This window comes from Trematomus bernacchii, unplaced genomic scaffold, assembly GCF_902827165.1.
Source record: "Trematomus bernacchii unplaced genomic scaffold, fTreBer1.1, whole genome shotgun sequence".
NCBI classification, from domain to species: domain Eukaryota; kingdom Metazoa; phylum Chordata; class Actinopteri; order Perciformes; family Nototheniidae; genus Trematomus; species Trematomus bernacchii.
The window spans coordinates 7,614,418-7,636,797 of NW_022987727.1; the positions used below are offsets into that span (position 1 = coordinate 7,614,418).

The following is a 22,380-nucleotide window of genomic DNA, read 5'->3' on the forward strand; positions in this document are numbered from 1 at the left end:
GTTGAGACAGTAAGGAGAAAGGAAAGCCCTGTCCCACGGAAAAAGAGAATACGGAAGAGGGAGGGAGGGAGGGATGGAGGAGAAAATAAGCGAGGCGAGAGTTGATGGAGAGAAAGGAGCCAATTGTTTCGCCTGCAGGGAGAAAAGAGTTTCCCTGGCCTGTGACCAACAAGTCTAAGCCTCCCTGCGACGGAGAAATTAAAGCAAGGAGGGATGGATGGAGGGAAGAAGAGGAAGAATGAGGTGGAGCGGGTGAGGAGGAGGGAGGGTTCGCAGCTTAACGGAGCAAAATGACTGAGACAGCAGGTTACTGGTGGCTTTTTGCACCAGCGAGTGTGATATGGGGGAGAGAGGCAGGGAGATTAAGCACAGTTTTGAGAAATGCAGGAATACAAAATCCAATTCACCTCAGGAAAAGTAATTGGCCCTGATGATCTGATACCTCTTTATCTTTTGCGTTATGTGTGAAACTATGAGACAAAGAAAAAACCTCAAAAGTACAACCCATGTGAAAAGGTGAAGACAGGTGACGTAGTATAAACAAAAACCGGACTTCACCCAGAAGAACGCTGTGCGTGTTCTATGAAAACTAAACTAGATGTCTTATTTTTACGGACGTAATCTAAGTTCTCATCACAGCATTCGTTTCGATGCCGAACTATGGGATGCGCCTCCGTGCGTAAACCTCGGAAGCATCAATCTAAATAGGCCAATCCTGATAGGCTGGTGATCATGGCGGCCGTGTCAGAGAATCCACCCATAAGCTTGTGCTACAAGCACCATTCGAAGACCTGTTCTTGCTTCGGACCTCAACTCTTCATGTAAGTAAGCTGGCTAGCTTAACTGTCCATAGACTGGAACTATTTTAAGCTAACATTCCATTGGCGGGTGTTAGATAGCTTGATGCGCTTTGACTTAAGGCGCATTCACAGCGCAGTACTTTTCCCACAAAGGTTAATCAGAACTTAGTTGATGAGAACTCTTTAGTTCTCATCAACTACTGTAAGTACAGATCGCGTTCACACCGGAATAAGTCCCTGGGGAAGGATTAGGCAAATAAAGCCGCTGACGTCACTTCTTCTTCTGCTTTGGGTTTACTGGCAGGCCGCAAACAACTTCACGGCGTATACTGCCACCCGAAGTCCCCGGCCGGAAGTCCCCCGAGTAAATCGCCAGAACGCCGACACCTCCTCATCTCCACTGCTCCCATGTTTTCTTTTGTGTTGCCATAAGTTAGTCTCTCTGCATTTCTGCGCTGGGCTAATGCTAATGCTAATAATGCTAATGCGAGGATAATAAAATGGAGTTTTACGGGGCGTGGTTTGCATTCCGCCCAGCCAATCAGACATAGGAACCTTTTTCTCGCACGAAAGTACCTGCTCTCTAGCAGGGATGGAAAAGGGGGTAAAAAAGGTTCTGATTAACTAATTTTAGTTCCGGCTCTTTTTGGTGTGAACGCGACATTTCGGAACTATATCGGAACTAAAGTGGGAAAAGTACTGCGGTGTGAACGCGCCTATAGACTGGAGGGTTAATCATTTTGTTTATTAGCATACCAGCTAATGACGTTCCCCTCCCTATTGGCCCTCCAGCTAACCAGGATGGATTGGACGCTATGAGGAGATAGGGGCTCCTGGTCTCGACTCTGCATCTGCAGAATGTTTAAACATATCCTATAAATGGTCTTAATGCCTGGTTTTAATTCTGGTTGCTTTATAACAAAAAGTTAAACTATGAAAATGTCAAAGAACTGTGTTATTTCAATGCTTGACACAACACATCTGAAATACTTTGGAACAGGTTTCACCAACTGTTTTCATTCTGGCATTTGACTGCCTCTATCATAAAAATTGCTCATAATATAAAGCATATCAGAACACAGAGGCGTATTGGTGTGTGCGTGCATTCTTTATACTCATCACAATGTCAAGACTAACCCTAGCCCATCTGCAGACCATTTTTATTGGAACCACCAGGGTTAGCCGTTTATCTTACTGTTAGGAATTGGTTTTAAGAGTTGAGGTTGGAAATAACAACAAAAAAAGGGTGGTTGTTCAGCATCTAATTGTGATGGTTTGGGAAAAGCATTCAGGGACTGAAGTGTCTTCACAAGTACTGTAGCACAAGAGCACCAAGCATGTAAAAAGTTGGATCCATAACTCACAATATTCCCACTTTGGCTGAGGAAGAAAATTCCTCCGCAGTGGTACCATTTGGTGTTTTGATTCAGCTCAGATAAAAATGTGCTCATCTTGCGGGTGTGATTGCTTCATTCCCAGAAAAACATACACAAAAGCACGAAGCCTTAAATCTACAGAGAGATGCAAGAGAGGAAAAGCAGGTGATGCATAGCTGCATGTCAACATGCTGCAGACTTTCACAAACAATCTCTAGAGGGAGCAGATGCGAAGTGCAGCGAGCATGCAAACAGGAGGACTATCACAATGACTGCAGCTACGGCATTTTGGTTTTGCAGAACTGACAATTGTCTCATTTCCCTTGAAAAGCGCAGGATTATATTGTTGTGAGTGTTTTTAAGTGGACCATAAATGTTATTCATTTTGGAAGTCAGGGCTAAGAGTGGAGATGAAAGGGAGGTTAAGAGAAGGCTTAACAATGATTTGCAGGCACACAAAAAGTAAAAAGCTCATTACAGAAACACTTCAGAAACAGTGTGATGTGTATTGTGGCTTAGACGTACAGTATTGTTTCAGTGGAGGGCCTTGGGACAAAGCTGGCTCCAGGTTAAATGGCAGTTTCACACACACACACACAAGTGAAGCAGCTACAAGCCAAAAGTGACTACGAGTCTTTATGGGATTTAAGCTGAAATAACAAAGTGAGAAAGCGAGGCAATCCGGGGCTAGAGGCTTAGTTGTTCTGAAAGAAAAGGAGTGAATGAAGGAGCCGGGGAGGCTACGGCACTCTGCTGGTCGCTGGTACCGAGCCATCTGGCCCAACATCATTAATGGAAAGTTTCCCAGCCTGTGAACCCGTGGCTAGTGTTTGTTCAGTTTGGCTAAATTGTTCTTACTCGTCAAAGTGTGAATGGGAAAAAGCAGAGTCAACTAAACCTGATTGACTGATGTCCAAAATGCAACCCTGTGCACCCTGCCACATCTCACCTGCTTATTCCTGATTATTTATATAATAAAAGGAATATTTATTTAAAAAATGTCTTTGGAGAACTACTATCCTTCCTCACAGGATTATCTGTTATAACAAGTTCTGAACAAATGAAGACATTAAGTAGACGCTAAGGCGAAGGCAGCCTGCTGGTAGCTGGTGGCCGTCCATTTGGCTGAGGAGCAGCAGTAAGTCAGGACCTTACAGAGCTGCCTCTGGTCTGCTGACTGGAGCTGCTCCAAACAGCTCTCCTAGGGAGGACAACTCACTCTACTCTCTATGAAACGGAGCCGATTTATGAAGAAGCCCACATGTGATCATCTTGATTTGTTAAAAGATACTTGACTTTCTAAAAAGGCTCAGGCACTGCTGCACAAGATCAAGTCACAAGCATAGGAGGATGAGCAAAACATGAACAAGACGGTTTTTTAATCAAGATTTCCTCTTTGGAACAGAGGTTTAAATTGTGTAATTTAAAGTTGATCCCCAAAACCCCAAATTCTTTCTTGTGCCACATCATCATCTTAAATATAACTTGTTAGGGATTCAAGCAGTGACCACAGTCAAAATGAACTCACCTGTCCATCCGTTTCCAGGGGAACTAAATTCCACAGGAGTTCAGAACATTCCAAGTTGGGATCAGCATCCACCTGAGCCCAACATGCCTCCGACAGCACTGACCATCTCCATAGTTACTGAACAGCTTTTTCCTGTTTTACCTCTCATAGCCTTTCTGTTGCAATACAAATCAAACTCACATGTCCCTATGAGCCTCTTGATTATTCACTCACAATACAGAGTGCATTTCATTCACACATAAATGCATTCACTGAGTTCTTGTTATATGCTTGCAAAGCACCCATTCTGAGGCTTGAGCATGTTAAAATTCAATGAGAATGCACAGAAAAGAGGAGCTGAATCTCAAAAGTTGAATCCAAAAAGTTTAAAGCAGATAGAATTTCTATTTAGAGATAATCCAAAACGTGCTTTAAATGATTTTCAGAAAGCAGTGGAAAAAAAACCTTCAGTAATTCCAGTGATGGGAATGATGGGAATGGTGCCTGGTGGGCAGAAAGAGAGCAGCGGCAAAGTCCCACTTTGGTGCAAATAGTCCAGGGAGTCTTAAAAAGAGTCCAAAAAGCAGCCGGTGTGTGAGTTAAAAAGCGGCGCAGTGAGATCTGAGTATTCCCCTGTCTGCAGTCAGCTCCACTGATGAACGGCTGCACTCCGGGTCCACTTAGAAAAACACACAACCCCTATGCACACACATAAAACTCTTCTTAACACACACACGCGAGGAGTTCACACACACACATTCAAAGAGTTTTCACAGGAACTGAGCGGAGTAGAAGTGCTCAGAGGGAGAGCAGGCAGGAATAATGGACTTAATTCAAGAGGGGAGAGAGCAAGAGAGGGAGGGAGGGGTTGCACAGAGGAGGTGAGAGGAGGGGAGTGGAAAGGGGCAGGCACATGCTGTGTTCTCAATGTGTGTGTGCCACTGTATTCATTTGCATTGGTACCTGTATGAAACTTTTTTTCTGTTACTCTTCATCAGCATGATCAGTTGATTGAGACTAGAAAACCTTAAAACAGCACTCTACAGACTTGTGACTTGGACTCGGGTTAGTCTTAAAGACCTGTATTTACTGTTTCTTTTAGGTCCGTCCCTGTTCAAAATTGACAATTGTGAGAGAACGTTGTGTTATCTTTGGTTGTCGATCCAAAAAACTCATCTTAGATCTCACTTTGAGAAACTGAGAGACAGACTTTAGACAGGCTTCTATTCACATTTTCAATTTGCACAAACAAAAACTTGTGAAATTGTTCTCATGCTTGCCTGAGGAGAAAACAATAAAATGCTAAAATGAACTTAAACCATTTATTTTTCAGAAATGGTTTAATGGCACTGGACTAGAAAATATTTGCTACCAAATGGCAGATTTGGTATTAAGTATTAAGTACAATCTGACATCCCCCAGATGCACAGTCTGATAACGATTGCAAACACATTTTATTGGACATATCTTGCACATCGTGACATGGGATGAACTTCTGTGGATCACTGTGGTTGCAGTGGGTAGCCTCAAATCACAAAAATGAAGCCAAACACTTGGATGTAACTGATCTGAGACGTGACTTGAATCAAGGCTTGACTTGGATCTTGCTCTGACTCATGACTTTACTCAGAAGACTTAAAAACAGGGTTGCAGTATATTGATGTATTATGATAAGACAGCAGTCTGGATAAAGGTCACTGCAAACACAAGCAGAGAGAGAGAAAGATTTCTAGACACAGGGAAAAGACTGAATGCTGGTGTGGACAGCATGTAGGCTGATAAGCTACTGAAAATACAGTAAGAGGGTAATTGGCACACATTTATAACATATGAGGGATGACATCATCCTCTGCAAGTTGAAGAATGGGTCACCTATTCATGACAGCAAGCCTTTGAACACACCAATGTATGAAAAGCACAGAAAGTAAGGACAAAGTTACAGTTTTATAAAGTTTAAAAAGTGTAAAAGTGATATAGTGTCCCTTCTCATGTAGAATTCCAGAGTTGATCCATTTAAGTGCCAGGCGAAAGATCAGAATCAGATCAGATCAGAATCCCTTTATTAGTCCCACAGAGGGGAAATATACGTTGTTACAGCAGAAAAAGAGCCACAGACAGCATATGTTGTAACATATGTTACATATGTTACATACTGTATGTTACATGCATTAAAAAGTATTAAAGTCAAAACAAAAAAGTTATAATATAATACAAAATATAATACAAATTAAAAGTTACACAATTTACAAAATACACATCCTGTAACAGTTCTTAGGATTTAGCAGCCAGGTATATATTGCACAGTTATTAACGGCATATAAATATATTGCACATATAGCACATATTGCACATATTTGGTTGGTAATTAACAGCAAGGGGTGTTATAGTCTGTGTTGTTGTGTGTGTTGATAAAGTTGAAACATTTTACCTCTTAGAATGGTTGCTAAAGGGATATTTTCAGGGAAAAGTCTTTGCTTTCTGATTTTAAAAAGAACACGTGGAATGGTTAGCCTAAAAAAAATCAACTACAATGTATTCCTTTGATGAAAAGTTTTCATGATGGAAAAATGAATCAAAGCATCCATTCAACTTGTTAAACAACTCCTGCGGCATAATGCTCTATCTTCTACTGGTGTGCGTGGTACTTTTCTGAGAATAATAAGTAGAACTTTAACAGATATGGTTATAGTTTATAGATAAAATTATCTTTGTCCTGGCCCTACTGTAGCCAAACCTTACACCTAAGCTGCATTCACATGACAAGCGGTAAAGTGGCTCTGCGCTGATGTTACCGTTGTGTTTCTATGGAGAGTGTTGCCGCTCGACTAAGTGGAAGTGTGACGTTCGAAATTATTTAAACTTTGATCCCATTTACCACCGACCCTTCGACACATAACCATCAGATGACAGCTGTATGTAGCGCCGCAAGCTAGCCGAGCTAACTGGCTGTTTTTCACCGAAAGGCTCGGTGCCCAACCTCGCAGTGAGCAAAGAGCAAATTGCAGAACATGAGAATGTTTACATTTTAAGCCCCGCTCTTATAGGGGAGAGAGCATTACATTACTCACATTTTAGCTAGCTTACGTATAACTTATGCTACATTATGTTACCTATTTCGAAGTTAACGTAAAAGAGTATATGGAAGACAGAAACCTTTGTTTCTAACACATCTTATGATAACATTAATTACCGTTAGCCAAAAAAGATTAAAGCTAACATTCCTCTCTTTATATTATCTCTCTTACTGTTGGTGTTATGTATTTGGATATATTTGACATTTAGCATGCCAATATGAGAAATCCTAGTCTTGCTGTCAGATCATTGAAGCTAATATTTCTTAACTTACACAAACTGCGGCACGCAACCAAACAGAAACACACAGCTAGCGCCTGAGATTTTAGAGGTGCGATTGATGTACAGTGCTTCACTCGCGTCACAATCACGATTATAATGTTGTTTGTGTTTGTCCATCTCTTCCCCACTTGCCCAACTCCTTTAGTCGTCATTCCAATGGCAGGTGCGCCGCTGTTCCTGGCAACCCCAACACACACACACACACAATCAAACACACTCTTACCAGGGTAGGGTCCACATACAGAGAGGTCAAGGGTCTCACTTTAGGGGGTTTACTGCAGTATGCATGTGAGTGTGTGTAGTATGTTTTCAGCCCACTGCCCGCCCCCTGCTGACCTGTCTGTCATAAACCAGTCTGATGTCTCTACAGACTGCAGAGTGAGCACTGTGATCCTGACAAAGGCTTTTGTCTCAGCTAAAGCCTCTGTGCTTTTGAAACAGATGAGGGCTCAGTTTCCTAATAGCGTCTTAGTGAATTTGAATTTTTATTGCAAGTCAATGAACCAAAATGATCTTTAGACCACAATCATGCTGGCGTCTCCCACGTTGGAGTCTCCCCCTGTGGTCCTTTTCAATTAAGGTATTTTAGAAATATATATACAACAGAAAGCAAAAGATAAAGGTTGAAATCTGATATTTATATTATTATATATTAGGGCAACTTCACATTGTAGCCTACAGCAGGCCTATATTATAATGAGTTAGTAATTAATTATGTTGGGCAGGTCAAGAATATTTGGTTGTGATAGAAATTATTATATCTTTCTTAGTGTCCTACAGTGTTTTGGTAAAAAAAAAAAAAAGAGGGGTATGTCAGGCTGTAACTCTCTTGGTGTGTGGATAAGCTAGAGAAAAAAATATATAATTTGTATATTAACATCACAGTGTTGACTACATTTAGATGTATATGCTATACCCCTATTGTTAAAACCAAACCATTGGGTTGGGTTTATTCCAATGATCAGAGTTAAATGTTTTCATGAAGTCATTCTTTTTTGTCATGTGATTAACATGCAGGAATGCTCACATGCCAAAACTAATTTCTGTACTTATGACTTACAGTATTTCAACTGTAGTATTTATGTGAATTCTTCAAGAAACATGTGATCAGGTCATTGAGTGTATTTTGAGTAAATGTAGATGTCACGTCTTGAACTGGTACATGATGTAAATAAAACCAAAGAATGTTGGTCTCATAAGATGATTAACTTAACCACATAGATGTCATATAATTAAGCAATAGCTCACGACAGGCCGTGGTATATGGCCATTATATCACAGTTAAGGGGCGTGGTTCGGCCCGACGCGAAGCGTAGTATACCGTAGTATACACTCAGTATATCACGGCTAAGAACCAATCAGATTGCTTGATTTGACTTGTCCGTTTTATAATGCTTAATATGTATAATGTACAACGACGTCACACACCAGCACCACCGAAACACAACTTCAGGATCATGCTGGATTACAACAGTCCTGCAAAAAAACACTTGAAATGTTCATTATATAAACATGCTTCTATAGTGCATGAATGTTCAAGACGATATGCAACGTTTTTTCCAGGAGAACTGTTATTATCTACTCAGCAGCTACACTAACCTGAGCGTAGCTGCACGATGGCAGCTGCCAACAATCTCAATTCCCTTCTACTTCTGGTACAAATTAGAAATATTCGGTCAGACTAGAATCTTTTTTCCAATCCAGAGTAGGTCTATCATGTATTTACAATTAGGTGTTCCAACTGCTAGGGCTTATTATACTAATATTAATGTAGCAATTAATCATATCTGAAGGCAACCTTGAACAAAACACCCAGAATAAAAGGAAAATACAAGTGTTTCAATGTTAGGAGGCCATGCTTCATTGAAGTTAATGATACCATATTGACTTTGAAAACTGGACCTATTAACAGTGCTGGAAACAGAGTGTTATTGTTGTAAGGGAATCTATGAGGTAAATATTGGCTTCGAATAGTAACTTCAACATCTCAAGATGTGTTCTGGTGCGGAAGTTGAGTTTTCCAGCCTCAAGCTTGTGTCCCTATTGTAATGCGTAGTGCACATAACTGATACTGTCTTCAATTTTAGTTGCTACCTCTTTCTGAAGTGGTAGACAGCAAATGTGTGGCTGTCATTGGATGAACGATGGGTAGGCTGGGCTACAGAGTATTTGCCATTGTGTCATCCCATGTTCTACCCTCATACAGTCAAGTAACCATCATTTTGGGATAGGCACTGGAACATGGCTTTTGACAATGTCAATTGATTTTTAATGGTCATAATTTGCAGCAGAAGCCTCAGGGCTTACTGTAATGGAGCAGAAAAAGCTGAATGCATAGTTTGTTGGCACAGAAGCTTTGTGGGTGGCTAATGTTGTGAAAAGTTCAAGGATAATGTTTAAACATATGGTTAACCATGTGAAACGGTTACATTTAGGTTAAACTGTTCATTTCAAACTGGACACAAGCGCGGATCATCTTGAAGAAATTCCTGTGTTTGTTTGACCCATAGACCAAAGCAGACTTTTTCAGTTTTAATACTACATCCTTTCCTCTAAACGTGTATTATGAATCAGGATGTTGTTGAGAAACCCTTTAAGGAGGCAACAAACACCACTTTTTCAGTGTTCACTACAGCTGTGATGTCCCTCCTTCAGGGCCAAACTTTCTCTGTTAAAGACTCCATACTTCCAATTTAAAATTCATGATAAACTCAGTTAGACCTAGTAGAGATGAATAGCTGACATAAATCCACAGATGCAAACTACATTGTTGCTACACCTCAACGAGGAATCCCAGAGAACAGATGCAATGCCGGGCAGATTCTTCATAACCAAGGGAGGAACAAAAGATTCAAACAGCATGTAGTTACAGCGGGCCAACAATAGCAGTTAAACAAGTGTGACGTTCCAGTGAAGTAACACCTGCCAACATTACAAGCGTTGCATTATAAACATTTGCTCAACAGATGCGGAAATATCCAGGCCTAGATGCCATGTCTATAAAATGAGCGGCATGAAATTCCATTGAGACAACCAAGAACTTTTCTCTGTCCCTGTGTGATATGAGAGCTCTGTGGGTGTTACACACTGACCCAACATAAAACAAATACCATTTTAAGTGGATCATTAGCATCATTGCAACAATGGAGCTAACTCTACCAGCTGTAACCACATGCTAATCTAATTGCACTTGTGTGTTTGTGCGCGTGTGAGGTCAATTCGTCTATACATAGCTCCAAGAGAAGGGGATCAGGAGCTGAGTTTAGATGGGGACAACAAAAAACATGTTGTGTTCTTTCGGGCTCTATGGTGAAGTAGCAGAAACAATTCAGGTAGTTCTCATTCACTTTTCATACTTATTCCTTAAAAAGCAATGCACTAAAAATCCTATACAATGTAGTCGTGATTCATGACATTTAGATGCCATAAAGAGCAAACAACTCCGGGGAGGCTGGGGTGGATGGACAGATCAAACAAGAACAGGACTTTCAACTTAAAGACCATTATTTACTATGTCTCCTGTGAAACCTAAAGTAAGTGTTTACTAGTTTTATGTACTTTTGTTACATAAATTATATTTAACTGTATCATACGAAACGTAAATTACTTACCAAAAGTACTTATTTGAACCCAAACAACAAACTTCTTCTAGACCTAACCAAGAGCATGTTGTTGCCAAAATAGGTTCTGCACTAACATATCTTAGGATCCGTTGGATGAGGGCAAGTTGAACATTGAAATGCTGCTTTGGTTGCAGGACAGAAATGCAAAGTGGAAAAAGAAAGAGGAAGAGCAGACACAAACAAATACATAAAGGAAAATTGAACAAAAGACATCAACAAAGAGGGGAAAAAAGGAGACATTGAAACATCAACGAGTCCTTTAGTCTTGTCAAGTCTCTAAGTTCAAGCTTAGCTAACTAGCAATCTATATCCAGCTGTACTATATGTGTCCTGACGGGTCGTCTATGACACGGTGCCCTGACCCCTGACACCACGGGGATTAGAGGGGCCCCAGTGGAGAGTGGCAGGAACCAGAAAGAGAGAGAGGGTGTTACAGTTTGAGAGAGAGAGCTTGGGAACCCTGGAGGCACAGGAACCTGTAATCCTCCCTGTTTCACTTTGATGTGATCACACCCAACTGAAAGGATGGAGGATGAAGGGGAGGGGGGGGGTGGTCAGGAGGGCAGCATGTGTGGGTGGGTCGGGGGACTGACTGCGGTGCCATGGGGCTCAAAGTTGGGACACACACTCTCACACACTCTCACAGGCACGCAGTCACACACCATCTGGCTCTGAGGGTCAGCGGGTATGAGACCACCTTCAAGCATAAGCTTCAGTGACACATTTCACACACATACACACCTCAGAGCAGGTTCTGAAGGTCACCAAGTGGATTACAGCACCTTGCATTACCTCGGCTTTGTTTCTTTCACACACACACACACACACACACACACACACACACACACACACACACACACCACACACACACACACACACACACACACACACACACACACACACACACACACACACACACACACACACACACACACACGCACACACACTTGCAATAAACCAGTGTTTCTCAGTGGAATGCACATTGCTCCACTAGTTCCCACCACCATTATATCTAGCGGACTGATTAGCAGATAACGAAGGCCTGTATGATGTAAGCAAAACATTTGAAGTTACTAAAGTAGGCCTTAATTAAACTCCCGTCACAAATTTATTAAGAGAAAAGTACACTGACAAGACTAAATCAATCTCTTTTCGTTATTATTATTATTTTTAATCAAATATGGACTATATGTGATAAGGAATATGAGAGTAAGAGTATAAAAGCAGATGCTGGTTTCGAGCCAGAAGCTGAGTGAGGGCCCTGTAATTCTGAGCTTCACTTTAATCAAACCTGGGCTGTAACACTGCTGCTATTTCTGAGAAAAACTTAGGACAGATCACAGTGAGGATGGATGAAAGACACAAAACTGGGAAATCACCTACTAAAAGACAGAAGCTTCAAACTTCAGCCCGCACACAGACAGCACACTCAAATCTAAAGATTTTAGAGGCCCACACACGCATCAGTTCCTGCATGCCACTAAATTAGCCATGTTCTTCTTTTTGTTTCATACAACAGGTTTAAACGTATTCCCTTAACACTTTAAAATTATGTTTCACACGTAGAATCACCTAAAAGCTTTTAAAATATAGAGCATAGCAAGCTTCTCAAAAATAACCATGACTCTGATTGTTACTTGTACATATTTAACATATATGTGGTTACTGAGCTACTTGCTCTGCTTTAAATGCTAGTTTTATCAATCTAATATATTTCCAAAAAAAAAAATGACATGTATAACCTTTCTGTGAAGCCTATTTCTCTAATTAGAACATGACATGTATTTGTGTTAATGTATGCCAGGAGGAATGTTCCTCATTTTATATTGTGCATGTGAACTTGTGATGTTTGAGAAATTCTTGTTTACTTTAGCTCTGAATTATGGGAGATTGATGCCACCTGGGTCAAAGTGGCATTACTCCAGAGCTGCTCCCTGATTGGCTACAGGCAGCATGGTATAAAAGGGTTTTGAAGACAGCAAACTGGTTGGTATTTTCACTCTCCAGAAACATGGAGGAAGGCTGACTTGTTTACTGAACGTTTATTTTCCCTTCCCGGCCAGATTAAAACCTAAGAAATTGTTTATATTTCTAGATTTGGTGTCTTTCTGATTACTTTTTCATTATTTGGAAAATCAACGCCTGCAAGCTGGTCCATTGTTTCCACTGACATTTCCAACCTTCCTCAATTACAAAGCAGCGTGCTGCTATGGCAGACAAAGTCATCCAAAGCCCATACTGTATGAACAGCCAATTTGATGTTGACACTAGGATCATTTGAATTTGAAATGTGCTTACTGAGAGTAATGCTGTACTATATACAACATGGAGAGTGTGGATTTAAGGATCTAAAACGAGTAATGTAAACTGACAGATATTTTTATTCTTTGATTTTAAAGACATTCTTTAAATCCAAACTGTCTTTAAAACGTTTGGATTTAAAAGTCATTTTTTGCTGAAAAGTAGGCAGATAAGGCGTATGTAATGGAACACACACACACACACACTGCTGTGCTGCTTCATTAAGGCCTCTGACATGATAGCAGTGAGCAGACCCGAATAAATGATTCCTGATCCTGATGGGCACTGATCCAACCAGACAGGCTGCTCTCAGCACCATCGAGGATTAATAACACACACACACACACACACACACACACACACACACACACACACACACACACACACACACACACACACACACACACACACACACACACACACACACACACACACACACACACACGAGCACACACTTCCCAAGGAGCTGTTGAGACACTGGATTTAGTAGTTATATGTAAATCTGCGAGCGCACCCTCTGGGAAAATATAACACAAGCTCAGCAATGAGCAGATTTCATGAGAACATTAGTGTTTCTGAGACACAGGTAATTCCATTGCAACACACACACACACACACATACACACGCACACACACACACACACACACACACACACACACACACACACACACACAGCCTGTCTTACACTACCTGCTCCTGTGTAAGAACAGTGTGCTTGTGTTATGTTTTGAAACATGCTTCCCCAAGTGTTTTTTGTCTTTTTAAGTTAGTTTGTTGAGTACCGTTTTTGTGAGCCTGTTTGTCAGCAGGATCACTTAAAACCTCCTTACCAAATGTTCATAAACCTGGTGGACGGGTGAAGCATGGGTCAACCAATTACATTTTATAGCAGATCCAAATCAGTGGGCAGAACCCTTTTATTGTTTTACTTATGGAACAGTGCCACCCTAAATTCATCTTCAAAAGTAAAAAAACTAAACCTGTCTTGAAAAGTGTGACCATTGCTGAATGTGTAGATTTCGTGGGGGATATCATATTTTTTCCAAGCCCCAAAAGTGCAGATACTGTACGGTCCCTAAAAGTACGGATATGGTTTTTGGACTATTAGGATTTCGGAATAAAAATATATAACAGGTTGAATTTCACAGGAGGTGTTGAATGAATGAAGAAGAGGAGGCAAACGAGCTAGTTTAATAAACCTCTGTGCTATTGCCAAAGGAAAAAAGGCAAATCTATCATTCTACTGCTTGAGCTTCACACACTTTTCACATTATTGCAGTATCAGACATTAAAACCCAGTTGGTAGAACAGAAAGCTCACATAACTTCAGTTTCATCCTGTCAAACCAAGGGGTGGGATTTTTCCTGGGTCCATACTTCTGTTTTATAAGGGTAAAGATAACGTTGAGTTGAGCTGCATTTATTAAATTATTTTTAAATGTTATTATCTAATCAGGGCATTTTGCTAGTATGCAATATTTTATATTCTCTTTTTTTTTTGACATAAAGAAAAAAAAAGCTTGAAAATCAGACCTCTTTCAACTCCCAATACAACATCTTTAAATAAGAAGTGTTTTCAGTTTAAAAAGTGTCAAAACAAAAGCTTCGGAGATTTATCACACTGGTGAGAAGAAATTACTACCTATTTTGGCTTCTTTGAACACAACACGCTATCGGCAAGTAAACATTCACAGACCATGTCAACCTTCACTTACAATCACTTTCCCAAAGTGAGGAATGCAAAAAATGCAACTGCCCACTTTGCTCTGCCAGACACACACACACACACACACACACACACACACACACACACACACACACACACACACACACACACACACACACACACACACACACACACACACACATACTGTGATCATAACTTCTACAGCAGATTACAGAAGTGGTTGAAGTACTTTGAGCTTTGCCATAATTGTGATTTCACTTTTAGATTTAGGTTGTCAAAACAGCCGCTCCCACACAAACACTTAACTCTCGCACACACAGACACACAGACACACAGACACACAGACACACAGACACACAGACACACAGACACACTGACACACAGACACACAGACACACAGACACACAGACACACACACACACAGACACACAGACACACAGACCCACAGACACACAGTCACACAGACACACAGACACACACACACACACAGACACATGCACGATTTCAAACATGTGCACCTATCTCTCAGGTGCTCTGAGTGCCGTCTCTGTCTGGCGGGCAAGAAATCCCCACCCCAGCCTAGTAATTGAAGACAGTTAGAAATAAAAACGGGGGTGGGTGAGTGGAAATTAAGATGCTTCTGTGGATATGATGCAGTTTCAGGACTGCTGCACATGGGGTTTCATCTCCTTATGTACAGCATCTCTGGATACAATACGTTTAAGAGCCTGCCAATTTAAAAGTTTAAATTCCCACTGAAACCACCCATACATTTCTTATTACCTAACGTTGAGGCAAAGAACAGAATGATGATAAATAAGTGCTACAGGAAATCTCATAAACATAACACTTTAAAGGATTAAATGATGAGGAGAGGGCACGAGAGAACAGGATACAAAGAAAACCACAGAGCCCAGACACATTCCTTCCACCATCTTTCTTAACTTTGACTTTGACTTTGATGCAGACCTTTGTCCCTGTCTTGTTCCAATTTAAAATCTCCACTTCCTTCTGGACTGCTAACGTTGCTGTTGTCCTGGTGAATGCTGCAGAGAGGCATCAATACGTCCATGACACATGCACCTGTATTTCACTTCAGCACTACATCTCAAAGCTACCTACAATGATAGGTGCGAAGGTGTCACCAATGCATTGACAATAACTTGATCGCTCACTTTGCTTCCCATTCGCAAACTCACAGTTATGTGTTTCGTGGACACAGACTTTACTTCTAGAACTTCCTTTGGCTTACATTTACTTTATTTCATTAGGTAATCCACTAATTGTTGACCATGCTAAGGTGGCAAAATACAGTTCGGTATACATCCTTTGAGCAGGATCACCAACAATAGATTTATTGACTCCACAAGACCAACATTTTATTATTAAACAAATGCGCCTTGCTGTTTTGTTAGAAAGTATGCTCCCATGACTACCTGATCAAGTAAGTTAAGTACCTTTAACAAGTTTCATGTTCAATTGTGATTCCTAGGAACAGATGCAATTTCACATCTGCTCATGTTATGTTGACTTGTACTGTCTGGGACAAATAACTACTTTTTACAGGAACATGGGATAACTTACTGCAAGATTGAAATGCTTATAAAGTTCAAAGAACTTGTACAAATTGGAGAACAAAGAGGTTTTAACAGCAGCACTAAGCTCAATGGCAATACAATCGAAGAACATTCAAACCCGAATTCATTCCAGAAACAAAGCAGAGCAAACACCCAGTAAATGACAAAGGTTGTGATTTTGGGTTGCCAGGGAAACATAGGAAATCACCTCCTTATCATAGAGGTATAGCTGTTATTAACATTGCCCTGAAATGAAAAGGAACAAACACACTAAACATTTCTATATCCATTGAAACAAAATCTGGATTCTATGATTCTTAAGGAATTATGCAACAACTTTTCATCTGATGCCAACCTCGGCTAAAGATAGAACAATGCTTTCGACATCTCAAGATGTCCAGAAACATCTGGCAGACGGGAGAGATTATCAAGGCAATCTGGAACTTCTAAACCTTTGTTTTCTCCTGCTTATAAAGAAGTCAAACGTTGGCTTTGTTTTGACCTATAAATGCTGCTTTTTTGGTTGCTGTGTTTATTTTAAGGCGGGCATTTATGGAAATGTTATGCTGTGCCTATTTGAAGAAAACCTGGTAGTTTATTCTATTTCTGGTGCTAAATTTGGTTCAAATATACAAGTTAGTCCACAGATATAATGAAATCATTTCCAAACCACAGCCTCCCTCTCCAGGCTCCCTCCATCCAGCCTCCCTAATTGAGGTTACAGGTAGTCGGCCAAGTAAAGGAAGATTAGAGTGTTCAAAGTAATAGGCTGTCCTGACCAAACACACTGTCATGTCCCTCTGTTTTGGCTCAGCTGTTCTCCTCCTTCCTCCCCTCCTTTCCTTCCGTCCTTCCTCTCCTCCCCTCTTTTTAGAGCCAACGTGTCAAGGGGAAAAAAACAAAGCTGTTTAAACTCTGCGAAGCATTTAAACCTGGACGTAGGGAGGAAGGGATAAAAGTACAGAGGGGAGGTTGAAGGAGACAAAAATAAGAGGAAAAAGGAGAAAGAGCCAGACTTTGTTTAAATGTGCAGCTGATGTCACTTGATTTTAAGATAAAGAAAATAAAAGTTCTTTACCACACGTGCATCCAACATGCACCTTTGGGGATTGCCCAAATCTGAATTCATACACACAGTTTTGGAGTGTACTGGACAACCGTCTCTGGATAAGGAAAAGAAAGCTGCCCTATGGATCGGTATTTGGTGAGCTTCCATGAAATGGACATATGACATTTGTGGAAACCTATTACTTACTGAGTGCATCGTGCTTCAACGATAAAAAAATCATTGTCTTACAGTCATTACAAATCTTTGAAAACATATTTCTTTCCTGCCTGTGTTAACAAACTGCCTTTGTCTTTATAACTATTAACTTGTCTGAAGTTATATCTCTTGTGTTCTAATAACTTTCACTAATTTCCTGTTTTCATATTAATGAGTATGACAAAGTGATCAGTTGTATGTTTCTGTTTTAATATGGAAAATTGGTCCAAGAATATTTCCTTTATTGAGTTTTTTGAGTGTTTGTCTATCCACTAGACTAAAAAGGCAAAGCTTGCTAGAGCAACATAGAATATTTGTGCTGCTGGGTTGTTCAAGTACAGGACATCCAATCGTGGAGGGGACACACTGAACCTGGAAGACAGTGCACATACTCACTGTCCACAAGAAGATGGATCATGGTAATGTTCAATCCAGGGCACACACACAAACACACACTGTCTCTTTGCTTTGAGATCTTAAAGAAGATTAATTAGACTTGTCCTTTTGACTTTAAGTTGATTCCATAATTAGCTCCTTGCAGTATAAACATGAATAACTTGTGGGCTGTATTATCTTTACTGTCTATCTGAATGTGTACAAGGCTTTTTTTCATTTAGCTACTGCAGTAAAAATGTTACCAAAAAGCATGAAATCTATCTTTACATGATGACACCCTTTGAGCATGTCGGGGTCAGAAGACTAAATGCCAAATTGGGAAGTATCAAAGAGTGAGATGAGTGAAAAACTGAACTCTTCTTGCTCACAGTATTGAATATGTCTTCCTAGAAGCAGTGACCCTATTTTTACAGGATAATCCACAGAATATATTTGTAGAAAGAAGATTCAAAGATCCAATGAAAGCCCTTAAACAGTGGTTTCCCTTTAAATCTGATTCCCCTTTACTCCAGTTTCCCCCATAATTCCTGCAGTAATATAAGGATGCATCAGCCATCGCTCCCTCCGATGGACACCTGGTTTTCACCAAAGGCTGTGATTAATCACAAGGTCTTCCAGCAGTGCTGATGTGCCTCAAACGGCAGATATATAGGCACATGGTCCCTCTCTCTGTGTAAATGAAACCACAAGGCCATTGATGCCAAGACGCTGTAGCCAGCTTGGCTAACGTGACTGTTCCTGAACACATTACAGAAGAAGCCTGCAGACTCTCCTGCAACCGCAGCACACCCGCTTCAATAATAAATAAAAAACAGACAACAGTGTACTGCTTCTCCACATATGTTATCACTTGAAGATGAATTGCTATGTTGGCTGAATCACATTATATTTGTCCTCTAAAACGGCATGAGAGATAAAGAAGAGGTGGTAAAGAAGATATGTATGTGTGGGCATTTGTATCTTTTGGAGGACCTTTTGGACAGTTTTTATTTTTTAGAATAAGTTAGTTTAGGATATGGTTACATAATGGATTTTATAAGAGGGACATTTGCAAGTATAAAAGTATGTGTGTACTTGATTAAACACATTGTAGGGATGCTTCTCCCAATAGTGGCTTTGGGGCATATTAATGAAGGAATATACAGAAATGTTGAAACCATTTGGGGCTGCATAATTAAAACGGGGGGGTGAATACTGGGCTCTTTTGCTGATAAATGACCACTATGTTTCCTAGCTATTCCTCTCTTTGCGGTTTTGAGCATGACATAAAGCATATGACACAATGCCTGAAACAATGCTCATAAAAGCAATGACAGAAGAAAATAGCAAAGTCGTAGAAAACTAAATCAAGCTGAAAGCACCATGACCCTCTGCAGAGCATAGGGGAACTGCAGTGTGATACTTTTTCTTTCTAGATTTGTCAAGACCAGTACACAAGTTCAAGTTACAAGTAGTCAATTGATCTATTATTAGTTTGAGACATATTGATATATCAATTTGAAGCAGTATTTGCAAGATAACACTTGCTTTGGTCAAACTTTCACTTGTTTCTGAAAATAGTTACTCGATACAGCTTTGACAATAAAGGGGAACAAAAACAGTGTAGCAACTGAAGCAAACAACATTGTGTAAAAAACCATCTTTCTATGATTTGTTTACTTTCAAATCATTAAAGCAGTTGTACTACACATGCTGCTAGTTAGTTTCAAAAGTAGCTTGCTAATAGTACGATGAAGGACAAGTCGGTAGCACAGAGGAGTTATACTTGTTAAATAACTTTCCCCTGTTTGTGTCTGTTTCTGACTGTTGTCAGTATAAAACTGAGCCGAGCGTGTGTGATGTCTCGTACATCTGTTGATCATTAGTGGGATCCTCCCTCTGAAACATTCTGTCTCGCTGCCTGACATTTCTTCCTCGCTCTTTATCCTCACTTTCCTCTTTGGCATCTGTGCTTATTTATTACATTTAAATAAATTGATTAATAGATGAAGTCATATTCAAAAATATTTACCCTTCTCATAAATGTTTCTTCTCTATTTGACCCCGACCAAAACCTCAATCTGTTGTGATGAATTTGAGGATAGATTTGGACTTAGGAAATGAAGATAAACTGCACCAAGAGGGATAACATCTCAAAGCCGCCTGACGTAGCTGAGCCCACAGAGAGTGAAATGTGATGCACAAGATGACTTTTTGATTTCCCATTTCAGGCTTTTTTTACTTGATAAATAATTGGCGGAAACCTGGAGGTGGTCATTTAAAATTTTCCAGTCAGGCTTTTGGAGGATATTATGACATACAACATGCAGCTCTGCTCTCGCAAATCTTATTCTACCATTAAACTAGTGTGTGTTTATGGGTGTGTGAGCTCTTACTATCAAACACAACCGATCTGGAGTTTCCAGTGACCAGCGGTTTGTGTGTGTGTGTGTGTGTGTGTGTGTGTGTGTGTGTGTGTGTGTGTGTGTGTGTGTGTGTGTGTGTGTGTGTGTGTGTGTGTGTGTGTGTGTGTGTGTGTGTGTGTGTGTGTGTGTGTGTGTGTGTGTGTGTGTGTGTGTGTGTGTGAGTGTGTGTGTGTGTGTGTGTGTGTTTTGCATGCAACCTCATATAACCCTATGGGCTGGACCAGTGTATTAGGATATTGAAAGAACATTGCCTGTGGTTTACCAAAGCTTGGCCAGAGCACTTGAAAGAAAAATTATGAATTTTAAACATATAAATAATCGGCCAACATGCTGTTCATTCTTCCTTCCACCACAAACTTTTTGCTACACTGGTTTGATCAAGTATTTGAGTCCTTATTTCAGTTCTTACATGAGGCTTTACAGTCAGTGTTCCAGCAGAAACAAGTGGTTTGACTAGTACCTTTTATAAACGGTGAGTAATTATGTTAGCATGTTAATGTTTTTTTCCCCTTTTTCTTTCTTCCATCACATCAGTGTATCACTGGCAAAAATAACACAATGGGTTGATTCCATTTAAAACACAGATGCATGATAGGATGTTTGTCAAGGCCATCACAGTGAACCCGGCATTGCTTCTCTTAGCATGTGTTTTGAGGAAGGATTGTAAAAAAGGTGGTGCCTTTCAACATTGTAAATATGCGGTCAGGAGGACTTCACCAAGCTCTGGTTAGAGGAAAGAATGAGGGAACAAAGTTGTGAAGACGTTTTTCACTGGTCAGGGAAGCCACACACACACACAAGCATAATTTGGCAGCAGTTCACGACCACGAGAGCACGCTGACATTTTGAGGCGCTCTGAAAGGGATTGTCTCCTTTTTAATTCCTGCTCCCTTTCTATTGTTTTCCTTCTTATTCATTTCTTTTCCCTCCTCTTTGTGAACTATCCGTTTACTTTCCTTTATGTCTTTCTCATTTTTTCCTACCTCTAACTTCCTCATCCTTCATAATCCTCCTCTGCCCTGACTAATAATCTTTCCATCCTTCATGACCTCTATCTCCTCCTTCTCATGTCTTTTCCACTAAAACAGATAATAAAATAATAAACCGTAAAATATGCCTGAATTAAACTAACTGCGAAGGCAGCCGTACCCATTGCGGTCAATTATTTTTGTCTTTCTCAATGCCACGGATTTCCCCGACTGCAGCCTCCTGCCAACACCTCCAGTGGATCCCTCAGATGGGAAACACATCAGACGCCATGAGATCATACTGACAGACGTTTGTAGCTGCACTCCCTCTGAAGCTGGATAAATGCAACGCACCTACAGCAGAGATCTGTCAGGAAAATCAACACAGGATGGACGGATTTCACAGTAATTCAGCTCAAATAAGTGTCTGATTTGTCTGACTTCCATACTGGTTTAACTGTAATACATTTTAAAGGACACAAGGTAAACCATTTTATTTGGAGAATTATTATATGGAGAATGAAGCATTTGCTGGGCTGTTTGTGCTTATTATGTGAAGGCTAAACTGAACCCAAATAGTTGGATATTCAGTGGATATTTAGTGAAGACAGCTGGCTCACACACACACACACACACACACACACACACACACACACACACACACACTCCATTGCAAGTTTCGATGAGCTTAAGCAACTCGAAGTATTGTTTTCAAAAGATAACTCTAGTTATTTGAGGTACTCAAATATTTGAGTACCTCAAGTGTGGTCACTATGACGGCTCCCAAAGCAAATACACATCTTTTACAGTATATAAGTGCAATGTCATTATTTTTTAAGTAGTGGAATCGATCATTCCCTAAGAGTGAGCGTCACCTCTTTCAGTTGTAGGCCACTGTATGCCGTAATTATTTCCTGAAATACCGATCATTTCTTTTCTCTGTAATTTAATTCCACAGGCCTTTTTGTAGTGGCTCATGAGTGATATCATATAACTACTATGAATACTCACTCTATGTTGCAAGTGAAATCTGAGCTGTAGGCTAGACGCAGTTAATAAGGTTAGAATAAAAACACTGTGTAGACAGAGACGACAACATTATGGAAAAGAAGACAGATAGAC

At 40.4% G+C, this 22,380-nt stretch overlaps 1 protein-coding gene across 2 annotated transcripts in view; it reads right to left on the reverse strand.

Moving 5' to 3' along the window:
• The window catches only part of sema3b (sema domain, immunoglobulin domain (Ig), short basic domain, secreted, (semaphorin) 3B), an 84,162-nt gene that overhangs the window by 31,527 nt on the left and 30,255 nt on the right, over window positions 1-22,380 (reverse strand). The window contains exon 1 of one of the 2 annotated variants that reach the window (XM_034145102.1): window positions 3,705-3,921. The exons of the other annotated variant lie outside the window; for it this stretch is intronic. The gene's annotated coding sequence lies outside the window, so the exon portion shown is untranslated. Of the gene's footprint in view, window positions 1-3,704; window positions 3,922-22,380 lie in introns of those variants that run through there. 2 annotated transcript variants of the gene reach the window in all.